This window comes from Rhinolophus hipposideros (assembly GCF_964194185.1).
Source record: "Rhinolophus hipposideros genome assembly, chromosome: 12".
NCBI classification, from domain to species: domain Eukaryota; kingdom Metazoa; phylum Chordata; class Mammalia; order Chiroptera; family Rhinolophidae; genus Rhinolophus; species Rhinolophus hipposideros.
In genome coordinates this window covers 71,685,987-71,704,611 of record NC_138058.1, presented here as the reverse complement: position 1 = coordinate 71,704,611, position 18,625 = coordinate 71,685,987, and the positions used below count along the sequence as shown (strand labels likewise).

Below are 18,625 nucleotides of genomic sequence, written 5' to 3'. Positions count from 1 at the left end.
CCAATCCATTTTCCGACTCAGGTTTTGCCTTATCCAGCAGCGTCAGCCCTTACCTGGCCCATATCCTGGCTGCCCTCTGAGGTCAGCATTCTGCCCGGAACTCCTGTCCCCTGAAGCAGCGCCCACCTGACCCGGGAGTCAGGCTTGGAGCCCAGGGTCCGATGTGAGGTCAAAGTCTGCCTCCAGCCTACCTTAGAGGTGAGGGAACTGAGGCACAGCGAGCAGCTGATCAGGTCTGTAGGAGTCTGAACCCCTATTTGGAGTTTGTGTGTGTGTGTGTGTTTGTGTGTGTTTGTGCGCGCGCGCACACTCCCTCTGCTTCCTGTGGGCACTTCCGTTGCGAGGCTTAGATCATGAGAAGAATTACTTCATAACCCGCTTTTCCTTGCCAGGAATTGGAGTCAAACACCCTTGGCAAAGCTGACAAGCTGTCCTGATGTAAAGGTTCTTTTAAACAGGGACACTGTCACCCAGGACCAGACCCCATATCTGCCCCAACATACACCTCTCTGGCTGTACACACAGGCAGGAGAGAGGTTCACCAGCCTTGCTTTTCTCTTTTTCCTCAGTCTATCTGGCCGATTCATATTTTCCAAAAGGCCCCGTGACCTCACCTTCTCTTTATCGTTTCTGTGGTTGGGGCTGGGTCAAATTTTTTTTTTCCAACTTCCTTTTACTCTTTCCAGCTGATTGAACTTTCCATGCTCAAGGCCAAATTACACACCCGTCACTCCCTCCCAGTTAGCTGTGCCAACATTGGTTCATGCCTTAGTTAGAGGTGTTGGGTTCTGAGGGCGGGACCTCCCAATACTTCTTTTCCTAGAGGTGGGAGCTGAGGCCTGGAGAAGAAAGAAGGCAGGGCTGGGCAGAGGGGACCCAGGGACACATTCTAAAATAAGAAGGGCTTCTCTTGGTTGACCCCAAATTCCACACACTGAATGGTGTGGTCCCCAGTTCCCTTCCTACAGCTCATGGGCAGCACATCTCCCCACCCACCCTCTCTTTGCCAGGAACTCCTATTCATCCGTCACTACTCGGCTGGGCAGTGCCTGCTCTGGGAGCCCACCGGATCCCCCAGTTTGGAGAGGAGGCCCATTGCTCCCCGCTAGGGTTGAACTGTGTTCCCTCCAAATTCATGCAGGGAAGTCCTAACCCTCAGTACTTCAGAATGTGACTGTATTTGGAGACAGGGCCTTAAAGACATAATTAGGGTAAAACGAGGTCATATGAACGGGTCTTAACCCAGCATGACTGGTGTCCTCAGAAGAAGAGGAGATTAGGAGACAAAGGTTGCAGACAGAGAGAAGACCATGTGAGGACTCAGTGAGAAGATGGCAGTCTGCTGGTGAAGGCCAGAGGCCTCAGGAGAAACCGATACCTTGACCTTGGGCCTCTGGCCTCCAGAGCTGTGAGAGAATAAATGCCTGGTGTTTAAGCCCCCGCCCCCCTCCCCAGCTCTGGTACTTTGTTACGTAACTCTAATTCTCTGACATTGCTGGAGAAGAATTCCTCTCTATACCTGGCTGCCTGGATCTCTGGGTGTTCAGAAAATGCTTATTGGAGTGCACCAAACTTTTTTTGGCCTGAACACACGTACTTTGTACAGCTCCGAGGTTCACCCAGGAAAAGGAGTGGGCCTGGGTATGCAGGCTCTTCAACCCTCCCGAGGGCTCCAGGGGCACCTCACGGTAGCTCAGGCTCCATTGCACTGACGAGGCCCACGGGGTGCCCCCTGCCCCTGGCAGCAGCCACCTCCCTGGGGTGCCTGTCTCCTTGTGCTGCTACAGCTGGTCGTACCTGTTCACCTGGCAGGCGATTGTGTTCCCAAGTCCATTTGTGTTAGTTATGCTTGTTCTTCCAATGACACCGTGTAATGAGATGTACATAAAATGATAAAATGAATTCAAAGAGAGAGTTTTTCTGTAAACACAATTACATGTTTGGAAAGGACCCATTAAAAGCGAGTTGCTGTTGAATGACGCTTGGTGCGATAGCCAGTCTCCATGATGATGGCCCCCGGTGACTGTCGCCGCTTGGTTTTCACACCTGTCTGTAGTCCTTTCCCACACTGAGTCCAGACTGGTCTGTGAGACTGAGGGAGAACAGGGTGTAAGTGGCACTGAGTGGCTGCTGAGGTGAAGTCAGAAGGGGCGTTGAACTTATGCCTGGTTCTCCTGGGCAGCTTGCTCTGCGGGAAGCCGTCATACCATGAGGACACTCAAGCTTCTTTTTCGGGAGGGTGGTATCCATGCGGAGAGAAGCTGAGGCTCCCCATGGTGGGCACCAGCCACATGAGTGGGCAGACGTGGGAGCAGATTCCGCAGTCCCTGGCCATGCTGGGGGCACGGGCAGCCCGGACGCCATGTGGCTGCAGCCTCCTGAGAAACCCTGAGAAACCCCGCACGGTCCCGGATTCCTGACCACAGCCCCTGCCTGTGCGAGAGAGGGACCAGTTCTTGTTGCTGCGAGGCACTAAGCACTGAAAGTAATTTGTTACTCAGCAGTAGATAACTAGCACACCTGGGAAGGCCGCTGCACAATAATCATAGAAAATATGATGAGAAACATCACTGGAGCCTGCACTCGGTTGTCTCACAAATGTTTCTGAGCTCTCTTTAGATTTGTCAAGAAGTAGGAAGTGGGAGTCGTAACGACGACGGTGGGTGTTGCTCACGCAACAAAGTCAGCGCAGACGCCAACCACGTGACCCACGCCCAGAGGCGTCCTGGGCATTGGAGCTGACTGGTGAGTGTGCTCTTGTTTATTTTAAGTTAAAAATCAAACGCTTAGGATATGTTTTAATCTTTAAAAATAATTTTCCACTTTAACCAACGTTTTGATTAAATAAACCAACACCAGTCCGGAAATTTTGGGAAAGGACTGCTTCTATGGGATTCTGTACACGCAAGTGGGTGTCCCTTTGTGCAATGACCTAAAAGACTGTATGTCAACCAAACCTTAAAACATTTGAATTATACTTTAAATGTCCCATTAGATAGCATTCACAGAAAGGGCCCATAATAAGTCTTTGGACCTAATCTGAAGTGGCTTAAAAGTAGAGTTTACCAGAAATAAGAGAGTTCCTGCTGAGGGCTGTTTTCTGCTGGTCCTGTTGTCCCTGCCTGGCCTCTGGCTCAGGTGGTTTCTTGAAGAGAACTGCATGTTTCTTGCTTTAAGTTTTCACGAACTATAGAAGGGTTGAGAAAAGGTCTGGCAGCTCCACCAGCCCCCGGGAAGGTGGCTGCTGCTTGTTTCACAGCCTCAAGGCTCAGTCTGCTTTTCCAGCATCTTCCTTGGTGTCAACTTGGCTCAGCCACCTCCTCCTGGCTGCCACCCTGAACCTTCCCTTCACCAGACCAATTCCTGTATACCCAGCCCTTATTGGGTGTCTTGCAGATGTCCACAGCTCGTGCCATGACTTTCTCTCCCTTACCCAACGCTCACCCCGCCAGTGTCCTCTCCCAGCAGATGATGCCACCGTCCACCCAATTCCTGAGCCAGGAGCCTGGCCTTCTTGCCTCTTCTCTCCTCTGCTGCCTCACCTCCAATCAGGGACAGAGTCCTTTCGATCCCGCATCCACCCTCTCCTCTCTCTTTCTGCTCTCATGTCCCAAGGAGTGGCCACCTCGGGGCCAAGACACCTGGATCTCAATCCCTGCGCTGCTGGGCACCAGCTGTGGGACCTCAGGCTGACCTCTTCCCCTCTCTCTGACCCTCAGCCTCCCCATCTTGAAGAACGTTTTCTTGCATTTCACACATTCAGCAAACACTAAGCACCTGCTGTGTGTGTGTGCCTCATTGTTCTACGCATTGTCACCACCTGAGGTAGCTCACACCTGGTGGAGAGGTGGCTGTTAATCAGATAATCACACCCCTGGTTAATTGCTGACAATTGCATGGGATGCTATTCACATGTGAAAGCAAGATCTTAACCACTGGCGTGAGGTTCCAGGCAGGCCGCCCATCAAGTGACATCTAAGTCAGGACTGGAAGAAAGAACAGGAGTAGGCAGCAGGAGAGTAGGAAGAAAGAACAGGAGTAGGCAGCAGGAGAGTAGGGGCCCGGAGCATTTCAGTGAGACCACTGTGTAGGTGGACAGCCTGAAGCTGAGTGTGAGGCATGGGGAAGAACAGGAAGAGGCCAAAGTTGTGTCTGCCTTGTAGTGAGGGAAGGGACAGGGGAGCTGAGGCTGCTGAGGTCATGGTGGGCGTTGAGGCAACACCTTGTGGGCTGCGCCATATTGCTGACAGCGATGGAGGCTTTTAGGGTTTTAATCAGGGGAGAGACCTGATCTATTCACGATCTAAGAGCTGATTTGCTCTGCAGGGTGATGAGAAATGATTGGACACCAGAACCGGAAGCTTTTCCTGAAGGCCGAGTGTGAGATGTTGGCAGTGCTCACAGATATAGAGAGAAGCAGACAGATGCAAGGAATATTCTGGAAGCTGGATCGTGGGGACTTGGTGGTGGATTGGATGGAGGAAGTGAGAGAGAAGGTGGGCACAGATGGTGCCCACCTTCAGTCATGAGGCCTCTGGTGGTGGTCAACGCCAGCTTGGGCCAGGAGAAAATGGAAGATGTGCAAGTGGAGACCATAAGTCCTCCAAATTGTGAGGCACTTGAGAAAGAAATAGAAGAGAAACAGGGCAGTAAATGGAAAGGAGCATGGAATTCTGGGAAGAATTTATTATTTTTTCAGATGGTGGATAGTAGAGGGGGGATATCAGTTATGATTAGGTGTGGTGTAAGGCTATTATGGACTGAAAGTTTGTGTTCATCCTGCCCCCAGATTCGTATGTTGAAGGCTTAACCCCCAATGGGGTAGATTTGGAGGTGGGGCCTTTGGGAGTTGATTGGATCATGAGGGTGGAGCCCTCATAAAGGAGGTTAGTGCCCTTATAACAGAGGAAGACCAGCTCTCTCTGTGTCCCATGTCAGGATATAGTGAGAAGATGGCCGTCTATAAGCCAGGAAAAGGGCCCTCACCAAGAGCCAAATCTGCCAACACCACAGTCTTGGACTTCCCAGCCTCCAGAACTGTGAGAAACTAGTATCTATTGGCTAAGCCACCCGGTCAGTGGCATCTTGTTATAGCAGCCCAAGCTGGCTACTTCAGAGACCGACCACAGGGTCTCATCTCAAATTCACAAGAGGTTGTTCCATGGGAAAGGTGGTGACTCCCTCATGGCTGCCGTCCTGGGGCATTTAACATGCGTCTCTCATACACGTGGACAGAGCGGTACCACCACTGCCTCCTGAATTCCCTCCCGCCACAGGACCTCAGAAACAGAGCGGCTTGGTCTTAGCTCCAGGCCCCTAGAGATCAGGGCACCAGGCAGACTAAAGAGCTGCCTCATTATTTGGGAAGTGAAAGCCCAGGGCTGTGAGGGTGAGGAAACACCCGAAGCAAAGCCAGGAGAGCAGATTACTGTGACTGTGCTACTTCCCCGGAGGGCCGTCAGGACGCACAGCAGGCCACTCCACAGACACCCCTCCCTGCACATGCCCTGTCTCCCAGTTTCTGTTGGTCCAGGTCACCACACAGGGAGCTCTCCTGACCCAGGGCTCACCCTTGTCCCTCAGGAGGCAAGACGACCGGGTCTGCAGAGTGGCGCTTCAGTGAAGCCCTAAGGTGAGAATAGACCCGGCACCATTCGGCGTTGGTCGAGCGAGAGAAGCGCAGGTGGCGGGGAACCTCAACGGGCCCAGACATTGTAGACTGAATGCTTGTGTCCGTCCCCCCACCCAAATTCACATATTGAAGCCTAACTTCCAGGGTGACTATTTGGAGATGAGGCCAGTATGTGGGTAATTAGAGTTAAATGAGGTCATAAGGTTGGGACCCTAATCCGATAGGACTAGTGTCCTTATATGAAAAGACACAAGAGAGCTGCCTGTCTATCTGTCTGCCTCTCCAGGTGAGGATACAACAGGGAGGTAGCTTTCTGCAAGCTCATCAGAACCAAATCTACCAGCACCCTGTCTCAGACTTCCAGCCCCCAGACTGTGAGAAATACATGGCTGGTGTTTAAGTCACCCAGTCTGTGGTATTTTGTTATGGCAACCTGAGATGTTGTGACTTTTAATAAGAAATATATAGTTGGTCTTATTTCCCCCACCCCTGCTTCCTGGCACAGAGCTATTAAAACCCTTGGAATTTCCTAAGTGATAAGAGAGATAAAGGTATATTTTGTTATTCATAGCAAGCCCCTTGAAACCACACCTGAGTTTATGTTAATGAGGTGACTCTTGGTAAGCCTTCTAAGGTAGGGGGGCTGGTTGCCAGGAAAACCTAACAAATTATTAGAGGGTTGGAACATTCAGTCCCACTCCCCCTGACCTCGGGAGGGGACAGGGGCTGGAGACTGAGTTCAATCACCAATGGCCAGATATTTAATCAACCATGCCTATGTAATGAAGCCTCCATAAAAGTCCCAAAAGGACAGAGTTCGGAGAGCTTTGGGTAGGTGAACATGTGAAGGTGCTGGGCGGGGGGTGGGGGTGGGTAGGGGTGTGCCTGGAGAGCATGGGAGCCCTGCACCCCCTCCCATGTACACTGCCCTTTGCGTCTCTTCCATCTCTGAGCTGTATCCTTTTATAATGAACTGGCAATCTAGTAAGAAAACTTTTCCTGAGTTTTGTGAGCCACTCTGGCAAATTAATTGAACCCAAGAAGGGGGTCATGGGGTGCTTTGGTCTATAGCCAGTGAATCGGAAGTACAGGTGACAACCTGGACTTTTTACAGTTGGCGTCTGAAGGGGGAGGGAAGTCGGTGGGACAGTGGCCTTAACCTATGGGCCCTGATGCTATGTCCAGGGAGTGGTGTCAGAACTGAGTTGAATTGTAGGGCACCCAGTTGGAGAATTGTTTGATCTGGGGAAAACCAATACCCTGGGGGTGCAGAGTCTTCTGTGAGAAGGTGGAACACAGGCGTTTTACCTGGACAGGGGAAGCTAGCCAACTAACACACCAACCAACAGGTTTCTTCCCCAAACCATGAGCGACAGAGTCGAATTCACTTCTGCTTCCTGCATGGTCCCTGCCTGGGTACCTGACTCAAAGCCCACAGTGTGTGGAAGCGTCCCAAGGAGGGGATGAGTGAGGCCTGGTCACTGTGGCCCCCGCAGGCATGAGTGTGGGGAGGCATCCACAAGTGCCTTCCTGTGGGGAGGGGCTTGTTCATCCAGGATGACTCCACGGCCAGCTGCTGGGTGTCCCAGTTTTGCCCGAGTGGTCCTCCTCAAGGCCCACTCACAGCGTCTCCCAAGCAGTTCGTCCCCCACGCCTCCCTTCCAAAGTGGAACCTTTCTAGCAGTATTAGCTCCCAGCCAGGAGAGCTTTCACCCTCATCCTCTTTCTCCCTCTACCCATAGTGCTTTTTTCTTGTTCTACGTTATTCCCCAAGGGTCTTTTTGCAAAGACCAGGCTAGCTTAACCTCCAGACCTTTTCTGGATGGAAGGGAAAATATTTGCATTTTCTCCTGGGAGGGGCTTTCAACCCTAGAATGGGATGCGTCCTTCTTATGCAGCAGAGAAAAGGAAGAGAGGGGAAAATTGTAGTTTCCATGTTAAACCAGGCTATGGAATTTTCCCCTGTCCCACGTCATTCAGACATTTATTGTCTGGGCCCTAACAATTCCCCTCGGGGACACAGAGAGGAATAAGACCTGCTCTCAGCTCTACTTCGGTGGACTCTGAGCAAGGACGTGCGTCACAGAGTAGAGGTAGTGCCGGCTGGAAGGTGCCAGTGCAGCGGCTGACCCAGCATGAGTGAGGAGGGCTTCCCAGGCTCTGCTCCACCACAAGAGATGTGAGGCACCGAAGGGGGGGTGCTTCAGTATTCCAGGCAGCAGGGAGACCTTGGACATAAGATGCCACCTATGCCTCTCCATCAGGGAGACCCTGAACCCCCACACGTCTGGAGCTCTGAGACATGGGGGGAGATGTGGGGGGGAGACCCCAACACCCATGCTCCAGGACTCTGCCATTAGGGTGCAGGAAGCTGAGGTCTGTAACAGGTTTGCTTTGTCAGAGTCTGGCGCGCTGTATCCTCTGGAAGGTGCTAATAGAGCCTGCACAGTCAGCCAAAACCAAGTGCAGCTCTGAGGGGACCTGGCACTCAGGGCATGGAGGGGTCTTCAGGCTCCATTAGGGCTGCACAGCCTCCCCACGCCCTGAGACCTGAGCTCCCCACCCCGCCTGTGGCCTGAGCGCCTGGCAGACACACCCACACCAGCCTCGGGGCCAGATGCTCCAGGACAGCATCCTTCCCACCGTCAGCCCCAGGGGTCCTGATTTTTGGTTTGGAAAATGTGACCACAGACCCCAGGCCAGCCTGTACCTCAGGAGGCGGATTGCTGTGACCTTCACGACCTGTCCTTCCGAAGTTTCCATCTTAGAGAGCACTTCCCACTGGCGGACCCTTCATCCCCCTTCATGGGCCCTGTGAGTGAAGCCCTGACAGCTAAACCAGCCTCCTGACGCTGGAGCTTCGCTCAGGAGGAGAGACCTGCTTCAGGGGACACAGCAGAGGCAGGAACTTGTACTCTTGGTTGAACTCTGGTCAGTGCCCGCAGCCCATTGCTTTTCTTTCACTGGCAGAAGGAAACTCGCCTATCTCCTCCCCTGGGCCCTTCACAGGGACACAGGCACACAGAGCCATCAGGCGGTACCTTAAGTGCTATCACGGAGACAGGTGGAAAGTACTGGGAGCAAGCCCCTCCTGTGGATGCAGCCGCCCCTCCAGACATTGGAGCGGGAGGAGGGTTCTTCTGGAGTGGAGCCGGAAGGGTTGCCTGGAGAGGGAACAGCAAAAGCAACTCAGCAGAGGCGTGACAGCATGGCGTCTGCAGACAAGGGACAAGGCGTTCAGGGAAGGAGGCCACTTTATTAATTCTTGAATCAGCTTCAGGAGCAATACTGAGTTGCAATTCCTACATCTCAGAGATGAGGAAATCCTGACTCGGACAGGTTGTGCAACACGCCCAAGGCTACAAAGCTGCAAATGGTTTATTGCAAGTTCAAGTCCGAAGGGCTGACCCCCAGTCCAGGGGTGGCATCTCGGAAACTCAGTCCCCAGACCCTAAAAGGCACAAAAGCTCCCTGCTGGCTGGCAGTGCTCTCAGCAGCTCTCAAGCTGTCTCCAGTGCTGAGTCACTCTGGCCCCTGGCTGGTGTGGGGCAGGAGGAAGGTGGCTGCTCAGGATGCAGTGACTGCTCCCCGCAGCTCCCATGGGTCCTGTCCAGTGGTGTACAAGCCCACCCACTGACTGCTGCAGGGCCTGGTGAGGCCCAGCCCCTCGTCGCCCACTGAATGTTTACTGGGCTGGGGCCCATGGCTGTGACGGAGCCCCCCTCACTCCCAGGATGTTCTCAGAATAAGGCTGGGGTGCAGGCAGGTAACCAGTCATTGCAAAGCGGGGCCATAGTGCTGTGACAAAGGAATACAGGGAGTGGAGGTGCAAGGATATGGGGAGCTCGTGCTGCAAGAGAGGTGCTTAGGTGAGGCTATATTTGAGCTGTGAGATGGGTTCTGAAGGGTGAAAGGTGCTCTATGAGTGGAGAAATGTGGGAAGGGTCTTCCCAGCTTGGAGGAGCGTGGGAAAGGCTGGCTTGTGTGGACTCAGAAGGAATTCCATGGTGGCCTGTAGGGGAGGCAGCGGAGACGGGAGGCATCTTTCTGGCTGTTAAGGGCTTGCCCACGTGTGGTGGGCCCTGAGTTCTCTGCAGATCCACTTTGATCAGGTATTGGGCAAGCTGTTGGGCAGGAAGGCTGGTGGGGCTGGCAGGGCTGGCGGGGCTGGCAAATGGGTCCTGGCTCAAGTACAGTCATGGGAGGAGGCCTGAAAGGCCTGCAGTGTCTTAAGGTCTTTACTGAGATCAGAGACGGAGGGTCTTGGGTGCAAATCCTGTGGGAAGGTTCCTACCCCATGCATTCTCTCCTGACTGTGAAGCTCTGATGGGGAGTCCCTTCTGGAGGGAGTTCTGTCAAGGAAGGAGAGAGCAGGCCCTGACCCTCACTTGCCTCCGCTCTCAGCCAGGGCAGCCAAGCCTGGGGCTACAGAGGGTCCGTGGGCACAGCGAGCTGCTTCCTTTGAGCTGAACCTTGTCTGGCAAACAGGCCAGCCAGCGCCTCCTGTGTAGATGGTAGGAGTATCCCGAGCCTAAACCAGCAGGTCACCTCCTCCCAGAGCAAGGCCCAGGGCTCCTGCAGCTCACGCGCAGTCTGCAGCCCTGAGAAGAGAAGCAATGCAAGATGCTTTACTGCCTGCAAAATGCTTTCAGGTTCCTTTTCCTGAAGACAGTGGTGCGAGAGCTTCTGCCCCGTGGGGCTGCAGGGCCAAGCAAAAGAAGTGGGGGCAGCATGGTGTGAGTGGGACCGCAGTGGGTTTGGACAGTTTGGGAGACCCTGGTTCTCTCCAGAGCTGCCATAGGCTCACAGTGTGGCCCAGGACGCTGTCGCCTCTGTCTACCTGGAGCTGACACAGGGGCTATTTCAGACTCTGACCCCCTAAACCTCCTGTGAGCTTCGAGAGCATGTGCCTGAGCTGTCTGGGATCATATCCCAAAGCTGGGGGTTTCGTTGGCAGTGGGATGTGGGCATAGAAAGGGCCATTGTTTCCCCGAGTCAGGACCTGACACTGTCCAGACCGCCCAGACTAGCCCTGACATACACCCAGGCCCACCAAGCCCCGCAGGCCCCAACTGGCTCTCCCTGGGAGAAAAAGTCAATTTAAGTCACTTTGGTTTACTCTCCAGGACGGGGAGGGGGCAAGCAGGAGGACGGGGTTCTTTGGGCTGTCCCTTTAGTGCAGAAGGCAGCAGCAGATAGTAATAATGGGTCCCCAGTTCATTAACGCAGGCAGTGTTAGTGACAGCTTGCTTCTGTCACAGCCTGTCCAGGCTTTGGGTATAGATATAAATACACAGGACAAGTCCATGCCCCTAGGAAGCTCACATTTAGGTGGCGGAGACAGGTAATCATTGATCCTGTGACAAATCAGTGGGATCAGGCTTCTAGAGAAGCACGAGCAAGTACAGAGGGAAGGTTCCAGCAGGGCCAGGGTCAGGGTGAGCCAAGTGAGGCTCTTGCCTCATCCCTAACACGGAAGAGGCTCCAAAAACTCAGTCAGCCAAACAAGGCCTATTTTAATGTAACTTATTTAAAACTCCAAATTAATGTGCAAAGATCCATGATGAACAAAATATCACAATTCTAAATAGAGACCGCCCGTTGTTTGTTGTACCACCCTGCGTTATTGTGCGGTGGGAACAAGCGTGTCTAATCGGCCTGAGGTCGAGGTCACAGCCGTGTGGCCTTCGAGTCCCCCGGATAGGTTTGACAGCGCCACAGAAGGTCGGCAATGGTCTGTGAACAGAAAAGGCAACTCAGGGCTTTCTAGATGGCCAAGGCTTTTGATGATAGAGTTCTATGCACTTTTTCCACTTGGTTCAGCTACAAAAGGTGTTTTGGTAAGTGGGGCACAGACTTTTCCTGAGGCCCCAGTGTACCTTGGGGCTTCTGAGGAGCATGTAAAGGCTAACTAGGTTTCTAGGTGAAGCAGGGGAGGAAGACTGCTTCCGCCAGAGGGCACAGCGTGTGCAAAGTCCCGGAGGCAGGAATGCTATTCAGTGGACCCCCCAAGAGGATACAGGAAAATGAAATCTTTTTTCCTTTTTTGTTAACAGATTTATTGAGATATAATTCACATGCTATGCAATTCACCCATTTAAAGTGTACAATTCAATGGTCTATTTAGGATATTCGCAGAGTTGTGTAACCATCATCATGACCAATTTTAGAACATTTTCATCTCCCCCAAAAGAAACCCTGTACCCTGTAGAAGACCCCCGCCTCTTATATCTCTCCAGTCACTGCCTCCAGCCCTAGGAAACCAGGAATCTACTAAGAAAACAAAACGATTTTTACATTGGATATTAGATCCTTCTAAACCTGTCTCCACATTTGATCCAGTGCCTTCCCTGGGAAAGGCACTCATTGAAAGACTATTCTTTCTTTCATTATGTTGTCGTAGCATGCTTGTCAAAACCAATTGACCATACATGTGGGTGTTTATTTCTGGACTTTCAATTTTATTCCGTTCATCTCTGTATCTGTCCAGATGCCAGTACCACACTGCCGTGATTGCTGCAGCTTTGCAGTAACGGTGTGGTTTTCCCAGGTGTAAATTAGAAAGCACATTTCTTGCTAGCCTCAGAGGACGTCTAGGCCAGTGGTTGTCACAGCGTGGTTTCCTGCCCTGCAGAATCAGCATCACCTGGGAACCTGTTAGAAATGCAAATTCTCAAGCAATGCCCCAGACTCTGTGAATGGGAAACTCTGGGGGCTGGGGCCTAGCAATTTGTTTTTGCAAGCCCTTCAGGGGATTCTGACGTACACTAAAGCTTGGGAGTCCCTGGCCTGTATCTGCCTCATCTGTAAGATAGCGACAGGCCACACAAGACTATTAAGCACTTGAATTGCATCTATGTGTTATTATAGAATACACCGTGATATCAAAAAGACTCAGTATAAAAAAATGCAAAATATCTCATTCATAATTTTTAGATTGATTACACGTTGAAGTTATATTTTCTATATGTTGGATTAAGTAAAACGTACCATGAATTTCACCCGTGTCTTTTTACTTAAAAAAGAATGTGCCTCTATATGTGGGTCACATTTTCTTTCTGTTGGACTTTGGACAGTGCTGTCTAGAAGATGAAATGAGACACACAGGGCTGGGTGGTGGTTGTGGTGGAGGTTATATCCGTCCCATGTTAGTCGTGGGACTGTTTTAGGCAGACACCTATAATCCTGCTCAGGGCATGTACTAATTTCTCAAGCATCAGGAGCTCTGTTTCCCAGAAGAGAAGACATCGGGAGCAGAGCTGGAAAGGCAAGCAGCCTTTTCCGGTTCAAGCTGGTTTGAAACAGCAGTCAAAGCGGCTGTTTGTGTTGGCTTTGGGTTTTGTGATTTAGAATAAGCGACATCCAGCCAAACAGACTCTGGGCTGCTCCCCTCATGGTTCAGTGACATGGAAACGATATCAGGCCTGGTGTGCAGAGCCCTAGGCTTGGGGGGCGTACATACGGGGGGCTGGCAAGCTGCTGACCAGGTGCCCCGTCCTGCACTGGGCAAGCATGTTATACAAGGATCCAGTAGAACACACAGGCCCTCATCCATCCAGCTGTGCAAACCAGCAAAGTACATCTGCCCTGGGGGTCTACTCCAACCCACCCCACCCACTCCTTGTGGAGAGGCTCCTTTAACACTTGCAGTCCCCGGTATGCACGTCAAGAGCGTACATTGGTGCATCTGACCCCCAAGACCCCCAGGCATCTGAGTACAGAGCACTCAGGAGGAAACAAGCTCAGAGAGTTAGGTGTCTTGTTCATGGGACACAGCTAAAACCTGTCAGAGCTGGGACCAGAACCCAGGTCTGCTGGCTGAGATTCACCAGGATGGTTCTCTTTATACATCTGCAGTGATCAGTCAGCCTTTGGTGATGCTGAAGGTAAGTCCTTATCATTTACTGAGTATCTGTCATGCCATAAGCCCTTTACGCACATGGCCTCTTTTAGTCTAAGGGAGACATTAATATCCACATTTTATAAAATAGGAAATCCGAAGCCTGGATTAAGGCTCAATTAAGGCATTGCTGGAGAGAATGTTCTAGGCTTGCTAAAGGAGAGGAAAGGAAGAGGGAGAATTTGAGAGTGTCTAATGTTGTTCATTTAAGCCTCTCAATCACCCCATGAGGTAGTTCAAGAGGCTAAACGAGTTGAAGGGGGCCTCCCAAGTTTCTGATGCAAGTGACTACAGGAGCTGGGCTTGCCCCTGGACTCCTGTCACTTTCCTCTGGAGATGAGAGACGAGCCCAGCTCCTGAGCCCTCCTGAGGCTCCCTTCTACACCCTCACCCTGTTCCCTAGAAGCCAGGGTTGGGGACAGGGTTAGGAGCAGGGGCAAGAGGGCAAGGTACTGCTCAAGAAACAAAATAAGGTCCTAAAAGACCCTGGTCCTGAGGACAGGGTCCTAGGAGTCCAGGCCTTGAGATTAGAGACAGGCAGTAGGGTAGATGGGGTGGGAACTAGAAGATGAGAAGACACACAGGGCATGTCTTAGCTTGGGCTGCCACAACAGGGGGCTGACTTAACCATCAGACATTTATTTCTCACAGCTCTGGCATCTGGAAGTTCAAGATTAGGTGCCGACTAACTTGGAATCTGGTGAGGACTCTCCTCCGGGCTTGCAGATGGCTGCCTTCTCACCGTGTCCTCACGTGGCCTTTGTGGAGAGAGGGAGCAATCTCATTCTCTCTTCCTCTTCTTGTAAGGACACTCATCCTATTGGGTTAGGACCCCACCCTTAGGCACTCATTCAATGTTAATCTCCTCCTAAAGGTCCCATCTCCAAATACAGGTACAATGGGGGTTAGAGCTTCAGTGGATGAATTTGGAGTGGGGACACAAGTCAGTCTGTTTGCTCTAGGAGATGGGACACTCTATTTTATCTTGACCCCTGGAGCTTTCAGGGACGAACCAGGAAGGGGATCCATCCGAATGTGCCTCTGAGTCACACTTCCTGAGTGACCCATGAGCCACATCTGCTTCAGGGGCCATCACAAACACTGTTTGGACCTTAGGGGTAAGCAAGATGGTCGAATGATCCAATTTCCCCACCTCTGACCCGTCTACTGATGCAAAGCAGACCCAGAGACTCTCGCCACTGGAACTGCCAGCGTGTCTCTGGCTGTTTCCTCTGCTTTAAGCTTCTGAGGCCAGGGGAAAGGCGGGCAGTCAGAGGTGCCACCCGACCCCACGGGAGCATCGCCCACTCTATTCCCGGCAGCCACACTTCTCCCCTCTGTAATTACAGATGGAATAGTGACAGAATCAAAAGAGGATCTGGAAACCAGCAGGCCTCCACTTCCTCAAACATTTGGGGGCAAGGCTTTGTGAGCTAGAAGTACGTTTATTTGAAAGAGCCTCCCTGGTAGGATACAAAATCAAGTTCATCAAAGTACAGCAAATGATTTTTTTAAATAGTATTTTTTTCCAAAGCCTGTATGGGCCCAGCACAGTGACATCAAGTCTGGCGTTTAGATCTGGCGGTCACTGATTCTCATATGTGACCCTGGGCATTTCATTTCTCCAGGCATAGGTGTCCTCATTTGTGAAAGGTGGAAATAATTTCAAGAATGTTGGAGGTAGTATATGGCAAAGTGCTTCAAAAACAGTATCATAAAACTAAGTCAGATATTATTAATAATCCGAGTCGTTCCTGCCTTTAGCTGTTTATAGCCATCGTGTGGAAGACAAATTGTATATATAACATGGCACCTGTTATGTGATGAACTGTTCCCCCATAAAGATGTTGAAGGCCTAACCCCTGGTACCTGTGAATGTGACCTTGTTTGGAAATAGGATCTTTGCAGATGATCAAGTTAGGAAGAGGTCATTAGGGTGGGCTCTAATCCAGTGTAACTGGTGTCCTTATAAAAAGGGGAAATTTGGACACAGAGACACACACACAGAGAAGACAATGGGAAGACATAGGGAGGAAACAGCCATCTACAAGCCAAGAAATACAGCTACAGAAGCTGGGGGGAGGCCTGGGGCAGAATCTTCCTCACAGCCTCAGAACGAACCAACCCTGCTGACACCTTGATCTTGGACTTCCAGCCTCCAGGACTCTGAGACAATAAATGGCTGTCGTTCAAGCTGCCTAGTTCATAGTGCTATGTTACAGCAGCCCCAGGAAACTAATACAACACCTTACCCTGAATTTGCTTTCTTACTTTCTCTGGCTTATTAAATGCCACCGAACTTACTGAGTCACCACTGTATGCTCTCCCTCCACTAAGCTTCCTAAGGGGTTTACAGTCCTTGTTCTGAAGGTGCAGTAGACACAAAAAGGAAGAGAGCAGGTTGTATCTCATCTGAGGGAGACACACGCTTTCTTCAGAAGTTCAGAGAAGAGAGAAGTACAATACATGTAAGCGGAGAGGCTGGAGGGCCAGGTGACAGCTGAACGGAGTCTTGAGGGATAGGTAGGTTCCAGATTGGTGGGGAGAGAGGGAGAGTCAGGCCAGGTGAGAGAACAGCCCAGCAGCCCGGGCACGGAGATCAGTGTGAGAGGTAGGGTCCAGCAACACACTCCGTCTGTTTTTGTGGTCTCCCTGGGCTTTCTTACCATCCACACTGCCTCTCGCCTGTGTCTACTATGCTCTCCCCTCCTCATCTTTTAAGGCTCAGCAAAACTGTCACCTGCTCTGTGAGTCTTTCCTGACCCTCTCCCCATGAGCTGGATTTGCAGGGCGTCATATAGCTCAGGCCTCGAGGACGGTAATTATTGTGCTTTGTGTGGACATCTGCTGTCCTGTGATTGAGTGTGGGAGAAGCGTGCCCTGTTTCTGTGGCAGAGACATCCCAATGTACTCAGCAAAGCAACTGTTTTCTCCTGGTCACACAGGAAGACTGCAATTCCCAGACCCCTAGCCTCCAGGGACTGGGTGATTAATTCTGGTCAGTGAATTCAGGCAGAAGTGATGTGCGCCCCCCCCTCCAGGCTTGGCTTCTAATGACCAGGAGACCCCAGCTAGCGCTTGCCTCTTGCTGTGGGCTGGAAGTCGAGGGGTCAGTGGAGGCTTGGAAGCCCTGAAGGAGGGTGGTGGAATCTCTAGATGGAAGATGCTGGGGTTCCTGAACACCTGTGTGGAGTCTTCCCCCCACCCTCCAACCTGAGACAATAAATGTCTGTCCTGAATTGGGATAAGATGGGTGACCACAGCAGAATATAAACTACCCCTGCTAACCTCCTGGCTGATGGGCCTGGTCTGGGCACCTGATGGACGGCTCCTCACTTGGAACCCTATCCTCTGCGTGGATATGCTACAGAAAGCCTAAGCAATGACCTTGGCCACTGGTCTCCGCTGGAAAGGAAAGATGGTACCCCAGGTACCAGAGCTGGCTCCATAAGGCATCACCAAAGTCAGTGCTGCTGATGCCCATGGTCATTATTTCATGTAATCCTCACAGCAGGGCTGGCTAGGAGCCCAACTCCCTCTGGGTTTGGTTTTACCCTCTGCCTGAAGAGAGAGGCGTCTGGGCTCAGACCACCTTGCCTGCCAGCCCCCAGCCAATTCCCCCTCAAAGCCGCCCACCACCGGTTTTTATCTGCAGCCTCCTGTGTAGTGGGAGTTCACTCACCGTGTTTTTGTGGAGGAGGATTTGAGTTTTTCCCTAGAGACGCTAGAAAGACAGTTTGTCTCAGTCTAAGACTAACGCCCAGCTCCACATTTTTGGCTGTTTCTGTGGTTACCTTTCTTCAGGGACGTTTGGGGTGGGTGGTGGTGGTAGTGGTGTATATTTTATTTCTAAGGCCTGGATTTTCAGGAGCTGCTGGGCGAGGAGTCCCTGATTCTTGTCCTCTCGCGCAGGTGCCATCGTCAGGGAATAGAGGAAGTCTGCAGGAAACACGGTCTGCCTCTCCCAGGAGGCCACGTGTCCCTGGGATTATCTCAGTGATTTCAACCAAGCCCCTTTCTCAGCAGAGACTGAAGACTCACAGCACATCAGGGAGGGAAGGGCCGGAAGAAGCCAGCTCCTCCCGTCCATTTTATAGATGGGGGAACGGAGGTCAGAGAGTCTAAGGGGCCTGCCCAAATCGCCTGGAATTAGAGAGGTCAACCGGAGCCCAAGGCAGGGCTCCCTTCTCCCGGCCCCTGGCTCCTTCTCTGAAGAGGGCGAGGGAAGTTTGGTGGTATCTGCTCACCGGACGGGCGTTGGTGGTGACACAGAGGGGCACAGCAAGCGGACTAGGGCGACTCAGACTCTTCCCCTTCTGGGCAACCCGGGCCCCATTTCCTGCCGAGGACTCGGGAGGCGGGGAAACGGGCACCCGGCCGACCCCTCCCGGGCGCCGCCTCCCAACCTCTCCCACACCCGCAGGCCAGAGGCCAAGGGTTTGGGAGGTGGAACCGGTGCTCGGCTCCTCCCCTCACCCCAAAATTCCCGCGCGCTGGGACCGGGTCAGAGCAGCGGCTTCGCCCGGGGTGCGCTAAAGGAGAGAGAGGGACCAGCGTGGGACGGGCCAGCAGGAGGCGTGGCCAGAGACGGGGCGTGGCCAGCATGGGGGCGTGGTTGAGGAGGGGGCAGTCCGTAGGAAAGTTGAGTGCCCGCCCCAGCCACGCGCCCCGCCTCCGGGCCCCGCCCTCGCGTTCCTTCCTTCCCGAGGCTGGCAGGCGGGTCGCGTCGGCTGCAGGCGGCGGACCGGCACATCGGCGGACGGGCGGGCACCTCCACCTCGCTCTCTCCCTCGCTGCTGGCTTCCTTTTGTCTTTCTCGGCGGCGATGAGCTCGGGGCCGGCGCGGAGGCTGCGGGCGCAAGGAGGCCCGCGCTCCTAGCCACACTTCCCGGTCTCGGCGTTCCTGTCCCGGGCAGCGGCCCGCGCCTGCCCCAGCGCGGCGGCACCGAACTTGGGCTCGGGAAGCCGGCTGATCGCGTCTTGCGCGGGAGCAGGTAGGGAAGGGGCGGACTGCAGGTCTGCGGGGGGTGCGCGGCGTCCGCTGCGATCCGGCTCTCTGCGTGTGTGTGTGTGCGCGTGTGTTGGGTGGGGGT

The 18,625-nt window shown here is 52.8% G+C and overlaps 1 protein-coding gene across 4 annotated transcripts in view; it reads left to right on the top strand.

Moving 5' to 3' along the window:
* The first annotated feature begins 18,038 nt into the window (after positions 1–18,038).
* Positions 18,039–18,625, top strand: part of HPCAL1 (hippocalcin like 1) — a 90,703-nt gene continuing 90,116 nt past the window's right edge. For 2 of the 4 annotated variants that reach the window (XM_081069034.1, XM_081069030.1), the window contains exon 1: positions 18,251–18,526. The gene's annotated coding sequence lies outside the window, so the exon portion shown is untranslated. Of the gene's footprint in view, positions 18,527–18,625 lie in introns of all 4 variants that reach the window. The other 2 variants (XM_081069027.1, XM_081069029.1) reach the window with 2 other exon arrangements.